The 16,412-nt window shown below is 39.3% G+C and overlaps 1 protein-coding gene across 5 annotated transcripts in view; it reads left to right on the top strand.

Annotated features, from left to right (window-relative positions):
- The first annotated feature begins 12,092 nt into the window (after window positions 1-12,092).
- Window positions 12,093-16,412, top strand: part of LOC143027839 (uncharacterized) — a 59,151-nt gene continuing 54,831 nt past the window's right edge. For 2 of the 5 annotated variants that reach the window (XM_076189477.1, XM_076189473.1), the window contains exon 1: window positions 12,093-12,199. The gene's annotated coding sequence lies outside the window, so the exon portion shown is untranslated. The remainder of the gene's footprint in view (window positions 12,200-16,412) is intronic. The other 3 variants (XM_076189474.1, XM_076189475.1, XM_076189476.1) reach the window with 3 other exon arrangements.

Below are 16,412 nucleotides of genomic sequence, written 5' to 3'. Positions count from 1 at the left end.
CAAATGTGCTACGACATATCTTTGTTGTGATATATATATATATATGAACTCATATACATATATATATATATATATATATATATATATATATATATATATACATACATATATGTTCCATGGAACATAAGAGAGGAAGAGAGAAGGAGTTTGAATGTGTTTGAGATGAAATGTCTGAGAAGTATGATAGTGGTTACTAGGCTAGAGTGAGAAATGTGAGAATGAGAAGGTGAGGAGAACAGGGGTGGAAAGGGAACTGGGAGATAGGGTTGATGAAAGAGTATTAGGATGTTTTGGACACATGGAAATAATGAATGAAGAAAGATTAGTAAAAGAGGTGTGGAAGGCAGAGCTGGAAGGAATAAATATGAGGGGGTGTCCTAGGATGAGATGGATGGATGGGGTGAAAGGGGCATTATTAAAGAGAGGAATGTCTGTGGAGGAAGGACGGGAGAGGACAGAAGATAGGGGTGAATGAAGAAGGGTTGTGTATGGATGATGCTGTGATGCATGAGGGGGAGTGGGTGGGGGATGGGGGGTGAGGGAGTATGTATAAGAAAAAAATTGACACAGCCCATAGGGATTTCTCCCCGTCTTCTACTTTTCTGCTTTGGGGATCGCCGAATTTATGAAGCGGCCTTGCTGTGGATGTGCTGTGTCTTGCGACACAGCTTCTGACTCAGGGCAGTGGATAGGATGCAGGGATGACCCATCATCCAGGAGGTGCCAAGATAGGTGGGAGGGAGGGGAGTGGAATATGTAGGGAATGGGTTGGAGTGGTTTCTATGCCTTTTTCTTTTTGGCTACCCCCCATGTAAGGGAAAAAAAGCAATTGGTATATCTATATGTATATATATATATATATATACATATATATATATATATATATATATACATATATAATATATATATATTATCACAAACACACCTCCCGGCGCAGTGGTTAGAACACCCGACTGCCACTACGGCGGTCCAAGTTAGAATCCTGACCAGAACTGAAATTATTTCATTATCGCTGCGCTGCGGGTTGTTACTCCAACTCTCGTGGGCGGGGGAGTTTGGTGTGTGTGTGTGTGTGTGTGTGTGTGTGTGTGTGTGTGTGTGTGTGTGTGTGTGTGTGTGTGTGTGTGTGTGTGTGTGTGTGTGTGTGTGTGTGTGTGTGTGTGTGTGTGTGTGTGTGTGTGTGTGTGTGTGTGTGTGTGTGTGTGTGTGTGTGTAAGGTCACAGCATTACCCATAGATCGGTCATATATGAGCTCTCAGCTTTCTTCCGGGAGGGGAATAGCTGTCGATCACGGGTTCACACGTGATCCAAGACCATGGTGAATCACATAAAATTTTCACGTTCCAAGCACCTGCACCATACGTAGGCACATTGGATCACCCCTTCACATAGGCTTCCTTTTGGATCCGTCCGAATATATTTCACATGACACTGTTCATCCCCCCGTGACATTTACTCGTTTTCCTCAGACTGTTGTTTACCTCCGTTCCCCTCTCTATTCTCTGTACAAATGACCCGAAGTGCTAAAAACTCCCGACTAGCTTTTAACTCATCGCTACTCTCTCCCTTTGTACATCTCATCACCTTACTTTTGCCCACATTTGCTTCCAGCTTTTTCCTCTCACATGCTCTCCCAAACTCGGCTACTCGCTGCTTTAGAACCTTCTTTGACCCTCTCGCAAGTGCATTGTTATCCCCAAAGATCCAAGGGTTCATCTTCCCATTCTCATTAAACAGTACCAAAGCTATCACCCTCGCATTTATCTCCCGTACAGCCATTGTGACATCACACAACCCTGCCGTAGCCCCACCTCCACCTTGTGGAGGATATTATGACTTCCTACAAATTTCCCATCCCTTTTAATACGTAATGCTGACGGTGTATGTTCAATCTAGGTGACCGCCCCGCCGAGTTCATTCTGGAATACTCTCGTGAATTTTCACAACGTTCAGAAGCAAAAAACTACATACCTGTGATCGGCAGGGACTCGACGATCCCTGAAAAGTACAATGGCATCACAAAGCATCATGTATCTGTGAATGTGTAATAATTTCACCTTTTCTGCTTTGTTTGGACATTCCATTACAACATAACTTACCGTGGCTTTGGGGCCATTTGGTGGGTTTCTTCCTCTTTGTTATGGTGTTGATGGTGTGTGGGAACGGAAGGAAGGATGAAGGTATGTATTGACGGGAGACTGGTTCTCTCATAGAACTCGCCCCCTCACTGCTTTAGCACACGCTTCGTCGCATTTGCACTTCACACTGTTGGGTTTATATGAGGTCTGTGATTAGGGGTAAATTTCACATCACTCCCCAGTCACGAATCCTCCGTATTACTATTTGCCCGGAGAGGGTACAGGGCTGTAGTTGGATCCCCCAGGAGGTCCCTGAAGTGCTGGAAGTGTTGCCCCAGGGCGGGGCAGGTGAAGAGACAGTGGTTGAAAGAGGCTAGCTCCTTGCCTGATGGGAACCCGGGAAGCTTTCCCGAGTTTCTGATTGGATGCCGGCTGGCTGGCCTAGACGTCTTTGCGAACTACGCTTGCAAACTACAGCGAGTATATAAGCCTAGCTCGAGTTGTGTGACGGCCAGTCTGGTTTTTACCAACGGCGCGTCACTACACTATTGACCCTGTCATGAATATCTTCCAGATCCATAAAAGCCCAACAGATACTCTTATATTTATATATATATATGTATATATATATGTATATATATATATATATGTATATATATATACACACACACACACACACTTCAGCGAATGGACGGCTTGGATGACGTTCTGAAGAAAACTGAAGTCTGTGGATCCCAACGCAAAGAGAAGTGCCTAGTGTTTTTACAGGGTGGGGGGGAAATTGCTCGTGGAGTAGTGGGAAAGTAGGGAAAGAGGAAAAGGGGAGGGATTACTGAGGGAAATGGAAGGAAATGAGGAGGGAGTAGACTTTGCCCAGCCAGACAAGAGAAAGGTAAACAAAAGACTGAGTGAGGATGAAATGTTTAATAAAAATGTAAAGATTAGAAGTATAGAGAGGAGCAATACAGAAGAAAGTGACGAGAATATGTTCCAGGGATTTAAAGAGGGTGGGGGGGACACAACCCCCCCCCCCGACTGATAAGACTAGAGGAGAGAGTTGATAAGGTGATCGAGGACTTGGAACGTAAGTTAGGTAATGTAGACTCCATTTTCCAGAGAATTGAAAGGTTGGAACAACTAGAGAAGGCTAACAGAAACTTAACTGAAGAAATAGAGGACCTAAAAAGACAGTTAGGAAATGTAAAGGAGGAGAATGAGAAATTGAAGAAGAATAGTAATGAAAACAGAGAGAAAATAGCTACAGAAGCTAAAAATTGGAGAATAACTCAAGAAGGGAATAAGGTTTCATTCACTGACATAGTCAAACAGCAATTGAAAGAACATAATGAAGACTCAGTTATTAAAGTGATGAGACAGAAGGAGAATATAGTAAGAGAATTAGCTGACAAAAAGAAATGTATAATTATATTAGGAATGGAAGAGAAACATAACCCAGATAGAACCGCAAGAATCAAGGAGGAAAATGAAAGAGTAAGCAGTTTATTAAAATTAGTCCAGGAAGATGAACCAGAAATCATAAAGGAAATTGAGGAAAAATTCAGACTCGGAAAATATAGTACAGATAAGACCAGACCAATTAAGATTAAATTCAGGTCACAAACAACGGCAGAGAAAATTCTATCCAAGACAGGGAAACTAGCAACAAATGATCAATATAAAAAAGTTATGGATAAAAAGAGAAATGAACAAGGAGGAAAGAGAGGCAGAAAAGCAGAAAAGAATTGAAGCTAAGGCAAAAAACGAGGAAAGAACGGAGTCAGAGAAAGAGAGATTCTATTGGAGAGTAGTGAACATGAAAATAAAACAGTTCGACATACTAAAGAAAAACATAAGGGAAACAGAGAACACAATGGAAGTGGCAGAAAACTAAGAGTGTCTTACACAAATATAGATGGATTGATAACAGGATTGAATGAACTGAATGATTATTTGAAAGAAAAAGAACCGGACATAATGGGAATTGTAGAAACAAAATTAAAAGGCCCACTACCACCCAACAGTGTAGGACATGATACATACAATTATTGGATTAGAAACAGAGAGAAAAAACAAGGGGGTGGAGTTATGTTCCTGACTAAGAAGGATATAAACGTGAAAGGTGTCATATATGGAAAGAATACAGTAGAGATGATTATGATAGAAGTGGAAGACCGAGATAAGAAGAGCAGAAAATTTGTGATAAATTATGTGTCTCCGAAAACAGCCTCATGGGAGGAGAGTGAACATAAAAGTATGTTAGAGGACACAAAGATAGCATTAACTAAAATAATGGAAGACGGAGGAAGAATAGTTATGATGGGCGACTTTAATTGCAAAGAAATCTGCTGGGAAGAAATGACAGTAAAGAGTGGTGATGACTCATGGGGAAATGCTCTACTTGAGATGATTACTGACCATTCAATGACACAATGGATACAAGAGAACACTAGGTATAGATATGAAGAAGAACCATCGAGGCTAGACTTAATAATTACATCTGAACCTAGAATAGTGGACAAGATTGAATATAAAACACCAATAGGTAAAAGTGACCACATATTGATTGAACTGGAACTTAATGAAGAAAAATATATGAAAAGAAATGAACAATATAGAAAAGGAAGAATGATGTATGAAAAAACAAACTTTGATAAAATAAGAGAATTCTTCCAACAAGAAAACTGGGAAGAAATATACAAAGAAGAAACATCAGTGGAAGAGAAATGGAATATTTTGACAAAAATTTACAAAAAAGGAGTGGAAAAGTATGTCCCAAGACAAAAACAAGAAAAAGAATATGTAAAATGCTGGTACAACAAAAGTTGTAGGGAGTTAAAAGACAAAAGAGACAAAGCCTGGACCAGATGGAAAAAAGACAGAAGACCTGAAAAATGGAAAATATATACTGGTTATAGAAATGAATATGTACAAAAGTGCAGAGAGGAAAAAAGAAAATATGAAAAAGATGTTATAGAAAAGTGTAAAGATCAACCAAAACTATTCTACAGATTTGTAAACAATAAACTGAAAAACAAACAAGACTTGGAGAAATTAAGACAAGGAGGAGTTGAATACACTGAGGAAATGGAAATGGCAGAAATTATGAACAAACATTTTAAATCAGTGTTTACAAGGGAAAATATACAACCTGAAGAGATTGAGTGGAAGGAAAAAGTCCCCCCTATGGAAGAAATAGAAGTAACAAAGAATGAAATATTGACACACTTGGGTAATTTTGATGTCAGAAAATCGCATGGGCCAGATGAAATAGCAAACTGGATTCTGAAAGAATGCAGGAATGAACTGGCAGACAAAATACATAGCATAATAAGCAGTTCCTTAAAAGAAGGAAAAGTTCCAGAAGATTGGAAAAAAGCAAATATAGTACCTATATATAAAGGAGGAAATAAAGAAGAACCTACCAACTATAGACCAGTCTCTCTAACAAGTACAATAGCAAAAATTTGTGAAAGAATTATCAAAAATAGATGGGTAAAATACTTGGAAAAAAACAACGTACTAAATCCAAGGCAATTTGGATTCAGACAAGGACGATCATGCGTCACCAATTTAATATGCTTCTATTCAAGGCTAATAGATATAATACAAGAAAGAGATGGATGGGCTGATTGTGCATTTCTAGACCTAAAAAAAGCTTTTGACAAAGTACCACATAAGAAGTTGCTTAAGAAATTAGAATATGAAGGAGGAATACAAGGTAAATTGCTAAATTGGATGGAAGACTTTTTGCAAGAAAGAAAAATGAGAGTAGTGATAAGAGATCAGCACTCAAAATGGAATGAAGTAATAAGCGGTGTCCCGCAGGGAACAGTTCTGGCCCCAATAATGTTTGCTATATATATTAATGATATGGATGAAGGAATTGAAAGCTATATGAGCTTCTTTGCAGATGATGCAAAATTACTGAAAAGAGTGAAAACTGAAGAAGATTGTGAATCACTACAGAGAGATCTAAATAAAGTACAAGAATGGAGTAGGAAGTGGGAGATGGAGTTCAATACAAAAAAGTGTAGTATAATGGAATTTGGAAAAAGCAAAAACAGAATAACAGGATCATATAATTTGGGAGAAGAAGGAATAAAAAGAGTAGAAAATGAGAAGGACCTGGGAGTCATTGTTATGAATAATATGGCACCTGAGAAACATATAAATAAGATTTTTGGAGAAACTTATAATTTAATAAGAACAATCAAAGTGGCATTTACATACCTGGATGAAGAAATGGTGAGGAAAATCCTAATCACCCTGATAAGACCAAGATTGGAATATGCAGCAACGATATGGTCACCAAGTACAAAAAAATGTATAAAAAAACTTGAAAGAATACAAAGAGCAATTACAAAATTGGCACCAACACTCTCAAAACTATCATATGAAGAGAGACTACAAAAACTTAAACTACAGACACTAGAGCAAAGAAGAGAGAGAGGAGATTTGATAGCTATTTACAGAATCATGAAAGGCATAGAAATTACTGATAGAGAGAATCTGATAAAATGGGATGACAGAAATACAAGAGGACACGGAAAGAAAATAAAAAAAGACAGCTATAGAAGAGATTTGAAAAAGAACAGCTTTCCTCACAGAGCAATAGACAGTTGGAACAAGTTAGATGAGAAAGTGGTGTGTGCAAAAACAATACATGAATTTAAAAATAGTTTAGATAAAATGAGATATGAAGACGGGACCCCACGAGCATAGCTCCCCTTCCCGTAAAATACAACTAGGTAAATACATATATATATATATAATCAAGCTCTTCTAGGTATTCTTTGCGTCGGTGCGTTTAGTTTTAATGGCGACGAGTATGAACAACACAGAGGTCTCGCTATGGGTATTCCTTTAAGTGCAGTGATGGCCTCTTATGCATGGAGTTACTGGAAAAAGAAAACTTTATCAGAATTAATGATAGAGGATCACACTGGTTTAGATATGTAGACGACGTCCTCGCTATCATACCCGAAAACACTAACGTAAATGATAAAGTGAGAATGCTTAACGCGGTCAACAGCGATATCCAGTTCACCGTGGAAGAGGAACAAAATGGACAACTGCCCCCCCTAGATACATTAATACGACGAGTAGGAAAAACTGTCTTTCTCAGTATTCAGAAGGAAAACAAAGAGGATTTGGTACATTACTTCTCCGCACATGATGATACGACAAAGAGTGGTATAGTAATAGGCTTTTTTTCTTAGGACACTACGAATATGTAGCAAAGAATACCTATAAGAATAATCTGATTATATTGTGAAAACCTTTGACAAACTTGGATACCCAGAGGGAGTATTGAGGAGAATAAAAAGAAAAGCAATAGATATTTATAATCGTGGAAAGAAAGGGAGAAATGGTAAAGATACTACCAATTTTGTATCAGTACCTGGCTCAGAAATTTTACCAATGATAGACAAATATTTAACAAAAACAGGCATAAACATAGCTAAAATGACTAATAAGAGGATAGGTGATTTGGTAAAGACTTCCGAAAAGAGAACCAATTCCAAAAGCAGTGTCATATACAAAATCCCGTGCAATAGTTGCACAATGGCATATTATGGCGAGTGATCAAGGGGATTAAATAAAATAATTTATGAACGTAAAAACGACATTAAAGCACATATGACATTAATTCTTTAGTAGTTCATGCTGAAAGATTCGATCATTTACCAAACTGGAGAGGAGCTGCAGTGCTGCATAAAGGTTTTGATAAATTCGCTAGAATTGTAGAATCAGCATATATTTCAACTAAGATGTCATCGAACCATCGAGGAGGATTTATCAATTTAGCAAAACAAACTAGTATTTCAATTCTAGAACACGCCAGAAAAACGATTTTTCCCAAGTATCCGACAAGATAACTAAGTTTAGTACATACACTTCAATTACAGTTTTCCGTACACTCTCTGAAGAAGTTCTACGTGAACGAAACGTTAGAGTGTTTAGGGTTCCGTGCCTTCCCCTGTGTTTATGTTCTCCATCATCCAAAACATCTTCCCATTACTACCTTTACTTCCATTACGAGGGGTGATCAAAAAGTAATGACAGTGATACCATATATTTTCACGGTACAGAGGTAAATCCAAATAGTGGCCTACATTCCTTCAAAGTACTCCCCTCCTGCCTCTATGCAATGTTCCATCCTCTTTCGCCACTTCATGAAGCACTCACGGTACTCAGAAGCCGATATACCTCGTAGCTCTGAATTGACTGCTCGCGCCAGATCTTGGATGCGATGAAACAGCTTCCCTGCGATCGCACCCTTGATCTTTGGAAACAACCAAAAATCACAGGGAGCAAGGTCAGGCGAGTAGGGTGGGTGGGGGAGAAGTGTGATCCCCTGCTGCTCCAGGAACTGCACAGTGAGGCGAGCTTTGTGGGGGGCAGCATTGTCATGGTGCAGCAAAAGGCGCGATCGGCGACGGGTTGGTGCAGTCTTGGCCTGATATTCCAGGACTCGAGGAAGGACGTGATCAGTGTAGTACTGGGCTGTGATAGTACACTGTTGAGGCATTACATCCACACACATTGGTCCTTGTGAATTGAAGATGGTGAAAAGGCGCTTCCTGCTGCGAAATCCTTCCTTCAGAATCTGAGGTCGAGGTTCTTCATCACTCAACCACACCATGTTAGACTGCTTGTCTCTGGTGGTGAAGAAAGAAATCCAACACTCATCTCCGGTAGCTACATCTGAGAACCGTTTCGGACCATTTGGCTCGAATTCAGCCAGCCATAGACGACAAATCCGCACCCGTTCGCTCTTCTGCTCTTCCGTAAGCAAATGAGGTATCCATCGAGCACACTTCTTCCTCAGCCCTAAGTGTTCGTGCACGATGTCATGTGCGCTCCCATAACTGACACCGAGCTCCAAGGATAAGAATCGAAGAGTAACAGTTGGATCTTCGTCAATGATGGCCCGCGCACGGACCGTCGTTGCTTCGGTCACGGATGTCCGAGGGCGGCCAGGACGATGATCATCTTCTAGCTGCAATTTTCCGGCTGCGAAAGCTCGAGTCCAGTGATGGAGTAGACTCGGGAAAAACTTGCAACAATTCCTCTCTGATCTCCGTTGCTTTTTTCCCGAGTTTCCACCTTGTGAAGGTGTAGAATCTGCAGCCTTCTTTCGAAAAATCCATGTTTCCGGTTAGAGAGGCAAACCAACAATGACGCAATCGCACAGCGCAACGATAAAATGTAAGCTAGACAAACAGCGACAAGCTCAAACATGTAACAACAGGCAACACTTGCTGCCCCTTGCTCCCCGCCCCCGAACACTTATAGTCTCTCAGCTACGAGTCCGACTGTCATTACTTTCTGATCACCCCTAGTAACATGTGTCCGTCTGGACCCTTTTCAATTTACTCTCTGCCTGACTCACCCTCTCCCTCTCTTCATTTCTTTCCAAAACCTTTACATTATTTCCAAAATTAACTGTCAATCTCATACACCACTTTACATCTACCCTCCTCTTTGCCTCCCTCACCTTGCGTTTTGCTTTTCCTCTATTCATGTGCCTCTCATATGCTTTCCAGATTCTACCTTGCAACCAGTTCTCACCCGCTCGCCTCTTATCTTTCACCTCTTCATTCCACCATTCGCTGTCTCTCCATCTGTTCCCTCTTGCCCTCCTCGTCCTACATATAACATTCGTGCACTTTATCACTTCATCTTTGAAAGAAATGGGTGTGGGATGGGTGGAGGGTGGGAGTATGCCTTGGTTAGCTACCTCCTTCGTGAGGGAGAAGAAACTCTTTTGTATGTAGATAGATAGGTAGATAGATAAGCCACTTCCTCCTTGAAACGGACCCATTGTTATTTTTTCCCTCATCATTTCCCACACTCCTCTCAGCTTCTGATAGTCTTTCCATTTATCCTTCTCATTCTGGTGCGCTGGTGGCGTGATCGGAAGCGCGCTGATCTCGCATTCGTTTAGTTACGGGTTCGAATCCCACATTTCTCTCCGATTCCTAGCAGTGACTGTTACCTGCACAGTAGGGTGAACCTGGTGGCTTCAGCCGCAGCTACTCACATCCTGGCTTGTGCTCCTCACCATCTCAGTCTGATTACTCTCTGTATTTCTCGACTTCCCGTCTTTTCCTCATGTTCCACTCCTTTAACCTCCCTTTTCCACAAAAATTATCTGAATCTTCCACTCTCTCCCCTGAAAACATTAATGACCAGAGCTCTTCCACTCCTCCTTCTATGTACCAATACACAGTCCATCAATGCTCTATCAACCACCCTTCCCTCCACCACCCTTTACCATGTATAGTTATGTTTGGCTCTCTTCTTACTTAAACACTGGGTTTGCTGTCATTAATTCCCTTTCTAAACACACATAATCTCTCCACTATAATTCTTAACATATATAGCAAACCTCCTAACCATTCCATCTATTAGTTAATATCCTACTTAAAAATTAAAATTCCCCATCACCATTGGATTTACTTTCCTCCCAAAAGATCTCAGTACACTCATTTAATTCGACCTCAAAGGCCTTCCATTGCCCCTCATTTTTCTTACTAAAACCCATATTGTTCATCCTAATTTCATCTTCGTCCACATTATCCTTGAAATCCCTTCACTCCGCCGTGCACTCTATCTCGCTACTTACCAACAAAGGCACTACTTCCCTCCCTCGGTTACTGATTACTCCCAACATACTCTAATACTTAAACTCACCCCTCCCTTTCAGCTCAGTTCCACTTAATACTAACACATCCATCTTCTTTCCTTCTCACAAACCGCCAATTCTTCCCATATATCCTCATCTGTACCACAGCCACACGCATTTATTGGTTCAATGATATTTATGGTTGGATTCTTGTGAGGGATAGCTGAAACCGTTATGTTTTTATGACGATACTTAACCCCAGGTGTTGATAAATATTTACCAAAAACCAATAAATAACAATGATGATGACGACCACCATGATGATCCACTGAATCCACTATGATGGCAGTGATGGTGAATGACCTGTTCTGAATAAGAAAGCATGTAGATAATTTTTTTTTATTATCGATGTACACAATCCAATTTCCACTCAATGAGTTAAAATGTTGCTGAATTATAAATTTCACTTTTCATGTGTACTTTTAACAACCATAAATGTCAAAAGAACACTTTGGCTGAAGGAGAGATGTAAATGGGAATGGGACGAAACCGGAATCATGAAATATTTTCAGAGGTGGTAAGAGATAGTTTGTCAGAAAGACCACGACTGGCTTCCTTAACGGAAACCCATAAGTTTGGACTTTGGACACCAAAATTATGATTCTACAACAATTAGAAGCAGAGATACAATGAAAACCACAATTGTACGAACTGCTTCGGACTCTTACGGTTGACGATATAAATTAAAATATGTTAGAATTGCAAAGAACATCCCAGTTTATTCATTATTCCTAGTCTAATTCGGATAAAAGACACGCTTCGGTAAAAAGTATTTTCGCTCTGTCTTGGGGAGTGGGGTTCATGGGATCGGGTATTGGCCGGTGGCCTAAAACATTGAACCTAGAAATAATACCATAGAAATGTAACGGTACGCAAAGTAGGGTGACCAGATATCTTATGCGGAGTTATATTAGACGGTAGCTAAAATTATGCTATATTATATTGGTAAGAATAATGCTAAATATTTTGTTCCTCGTACTACGTTTGGATTATGTTACATTCTTTTATCAATATAACACATTCAGGTAATATACGTTGTATCGAGCATAACTGTGCTTTTGTTCATCCTACTTTGACGTTGGTTACTGACTAACACTACAGACTGGCAGAAGTTGCGAAGCGTCGCCTTGCAGGATGTAAGTAATTCGATTAACCCCAAATAATAATCCAATACATCTTTCTAATTACAAAATGTTGTAAATGGAGAGTTTAACTAAATAGTGTATAAATTATGCTTCTATATAAACAAAATATACTTCTTTGGTATATTTTGAATTGTTATTTACCGGTTGAAGGGAAATTATATGTATGTATCGCATTTTAAAAATGTAGCCTCTAACCGAGCGATAAACTCAAATCAAAACAGCAACAAACCAGCGAAGATTTGAATGATGTTTGTACACTAAGTGCATGTTGACACCGTACCAAGGTGATTGACGTAGTTATGTAGCTGTGGGTACATAAGTAGGAGAAATCATAGTAGTTGTAGTGCTCTGGGTGACTTATCAGTATAACTTACCAGGATAATTTTGCGAGATTGACTGCAACCATTGCTGCTTTATCATGCTCACCCCCTAAGACTAGTTACACTTTTAACATATATTCATTCTAGATATTTATCCTAACTTATCATATCTATGTTTAAATTCATATGCTGTGGTCGAGGTAAAATTCTAGAATCACGCAAACTTGCCTCATTTAACATGAAATTTACATTGTCCAATAACTCCTAACATAACAACATAACCTAATCATTCCATTGATTGTATTTCAAAGCAAAGTTTGAAAAATATAGACCTTTGAAATGCAAGAACAGAATAAGTTAAAAATGTGTTTGCATGATACTGGAATAGAACCGTGTTTACTACATAATTTTAAATTTGGTATCTCATTACAAGAACCACTGTTAAAAAAAATATATATAAGTTTTTCAAAAACTTATATATATTTTTTTAAATACTGAGTAAATCTCCAGAGATGCACACCAAAGTGATATATCAAGAAAATATATATTTTGTAAATTATGATATATCAATGTAATGTATATTTATTAGTGGCTGAAATAAATAATAAAGAAATTTGCTAAAAAGTCATACACAAAGTTTGAAGGTACAACACAGAAGTTTGAGATCCTGTGTTTTTGTTTGTTGTCAAAGACAAATTAATGGAAGCCTTATAAATTGGTCAAGTCTAACCTAACTTGGCATAACCTAACCTAACCTTTTATGGGGTATGCACTTAGTATCCCAAGAAGTTATAAGATCAGACTAGATCAATTTATTAGACTTCCATTAGTTCATCTTCGTCAAGAAACATGGTGTCTCAAACCTCACCAACATTCAAGTTGTAGCTAGTGTACCACTTTTACCAGTTTTTTTAGTTATTGATTTCTGCTACTAAAATGTATATTACATTGATTTATTTTAATTTACAAAATTAGTATCTAATTTTTTACTAATATATTGCTTAGATGTGTATTTCTGGAGTAATACCAAATTTTGTGTTCATTTCCTCTTAATCTATTGAAATTCTCTTAGAAAAAGATAATAGTATCTACATTCTCTATTTTGTCAGTTATTGACAGCTGAGATGGATCTCCACTGAGGCCAGCCAGCTCTTTTCCCTATATGATCCAGCGTAGTAGGCTGTTGTAGTTGGACCGTGGGTATCCTGGCATAGGTAGTTGGTCTGGAATCTTGGCCAACCATACAGATTCCTGAATTTTGTCAGGATGCAGTTGAAGAGATGTGTTCCATTGTAGATGAAACTGTGGTGTGTCAAGGTCCTAATTTTTTTAGACGTTCTTTGGGTGCTCCTGATACAACACAGCCTTCCTCTTCTAGCATGCCCAGGTCTCAATTGGATTGTCCCAACTGGCCCACCTGAATGGCTGAGCCTGTCCTCACTTTGGTATCCCACCTACCAATCCACAGTTTCCTGGGCCTCCGGGGTGGCAGTGTTTGTCCCTACTCTGGTTTTTGCTTGCTGATTTATCATATCCTGGGCTTCCTGAGCCTTTTCTGCCCATTCATCATTGCGGTATTTTGCAGTATAGCACCTCTCACAGGTGTACCTCCTGTGTATTTATGAGACACATCAGCTGGTACAGGGGTAGATGCATGCTAAAAAAGTGTATCCAGTTATTGCAGTCATTGCAACAAATGGTATGATCTAAATAGTCGTCATTACACGGCCCTCACATGCGGGGGTCAGGGGGGACATATGCCCTTGGGCGGCACATTTAGGGGGGGGCGGCAATTCTAGCCTGGACATGCTGCCCACAAGGCTGACAAAATAATTATAATAAAAAAGGTCAAAAGAGCCCTGAATATTTTACTGTAATATATGAATTTTGTGTTAGAATCAACAGAATATGAAATATTTTCCCTTATCCTTTCTGCAATAGGGACATTAAATACAATTTTTAAAATCCATTTAATTATTTTGCAAGCCAATAGCTAAAACAGGCTCTAAGGGATGGTGGAGATGGGAAGTGGTGATGGGGAGAGGAGGGGGGTGTCACTGAAAACTTTCCCTGGAGCGGCACTTTGCTGGGGGGGGGCAGCAATTTGTTGGGGGATGGAACTTTGCCGGGGGCGGCACTCGGGCATGTAAGGGCTCTGCATCCTTATCACATGCTGCACAAATATTCTTTTTCTTGTTTGTTTTGAAGTGGCAGTGTTGGTGGTAGCCATTTTGTTCATCTTGGTCAGGTAAGGGAAGGATAAAAAGAGGAGGAGGTGGTTTGAATGGGGAAATAGGATGGAAGAGATTTGGGTTTTTGCTTGGATGAGGGTAATAGTAGGGAGGAGGAGAAGGCTTGGATGAGGGAATAATAGGGAGAAGGAGGAGGAGGAGGAGGCTTGGATGAGGGGAAAGTCAGGAGGAAGAAGAGGAGGAGGCTTGGGAGATATGAGCATCAGTTGTCCATAGCTGTTTGCTGTCATTGGGTGAGGTGGATTCGAAGGGATTATAACCTTCCACAATGGCACCCTTGCTCTGGTTATGACCAGGCTAGTGGCTGTAGAACTGATCTGGGCCATGATAGTTTTATTCTATTTATTTTATTCATTCATTTATTTATTTAGCCACTACCAGTTATTTTAACCATATTAAATGCATAAGTGAATCACTCATAGATCACTTCTCTTACCTTTCCCCTCCTGTGGCACACACCCTCTGTGTTAAAAACATCAAGAACACAAGAACTACACACTCATCTACACTCTACTGCTGATATGCTCAGTCCCTTTATTATTTTCAAAGTATTTTATCTCCTTCTCCTTTCATCTTTTACAACATTCTTGATACCTTTTGAAGATCTCGGCAAACATGCGTCAGTTACAGGAATTGCCGCTCTTTGCTCCCTGGTTGTATTGCCTCCAGTGAAGTGGTACATGATGCACCAGCTTGTTGTAGTACAGGATATGGTGTTCTTCAGGTAGTTGAGGAGACTACTGAAGAGCTTTGGGGCCACTCTGGTGAAGGAGTTTGCTTGGAGTGATATTGTGTTCCTAGTACAGCTGGCAATTCCTTCAACATAGCAAGATCTCCTTCTTGTTCTTGCTTGGCTGAGTGTCACTCCAACTTAGCACAGTTTATACACCTTTTTTAGTGTAGTTTATGATACAGTGTTGTTTATTATCTTTGGCCGTGATCAATCATTCTGTTGTCCCAGATCTCTCTTACAAGGGGCCCATAGTTCCCCAGTACCCAGTAATAGTCACAAGCCACTCAAGGAAGAGATATTGTGTTGTTTGGGCATGGCTAGAATAAGACAATGTAGGATGTATTCATTGTCTTCTGTATGGTGATTGACCTTGTTCTTTCTGATAAGTTTAAAATAAATTTCCTTCTTTAGGTTTTCTATTCATTATATATATTTCAGTCTTGGACACAAGTTTGTTTTTCACGAGCTGATAATTTTATCTCAACTTTACAATCTAAGTTTTTGCATTTTGCCGTTTATCTTTGTCAGTTCATTGTATTTTACACTTTCAACTTCATATATATATATATATATATATATATATATATATGTATATATATATATATATACACATATGTGTGTGTGTGGTGTGTATTTACCTAGTTGTATCTTATGGGAAGGGGAGCTATGCTTGTGGTGTCTTGCCTTTGTATCTCACAGTGTCTAGTTTGCTCTTAAATTTGTGTATTCTTTTTGCACACACTATTGTTTCGTCCAGTATGTTCCAGGTGTCCACCACTCTGTGTGGAAAACTTTTTTTCTTTCAGATCTCTTCTATAACTATCCTTTTTTAATTTCTTTCCATGACCTCTTGTGTTTCTCTTATCCCAATTTAGTAAGTCCTCTCTATCAATTATTTCCATGCCTTTTATGATTCTATAGATGGTCAGTAGGTTGCCTCTCTCTCTTCTTTGTTCCAAAGTCGGTAACTTCAATTTAGCCAGTCTCCTCATATGACAAGGTTGAAAGTGCTGGGGCCATTTTTGTGGATGCTCTCTGGATTCTTTCAATCTTCTTTATATTCTTCCAAATGGTGTCATGTATTCAATTTTATCTACAATTTCAGGTTTTGTTGTAAATATTGAATCCAGTCTTGATGGTTCTTCATTACTTCTGTGGTGTTTTCATTGACCCATTGTGTCATTGTATGTTT

This window comes from Oratosquilla oratoria, chromosome 8 (assembly GCF_046742065.1).
Source record: "Oratosquilla oratoria isolate Oo_2021 chromosome 8, ASM4674206v1, whole genome shotgun sequence".
In the NCBI taxonomy this organism is placed as follows: Eukaryota; Metazoa; Arthropoda; class Malacostraca; order Stomatopoda; family Squillidae; genus Oratosquilla; species Oratosquilla oratoria.
This window is presented reverse-complemented; position numbering and strand designations above follow the sequence as displayed.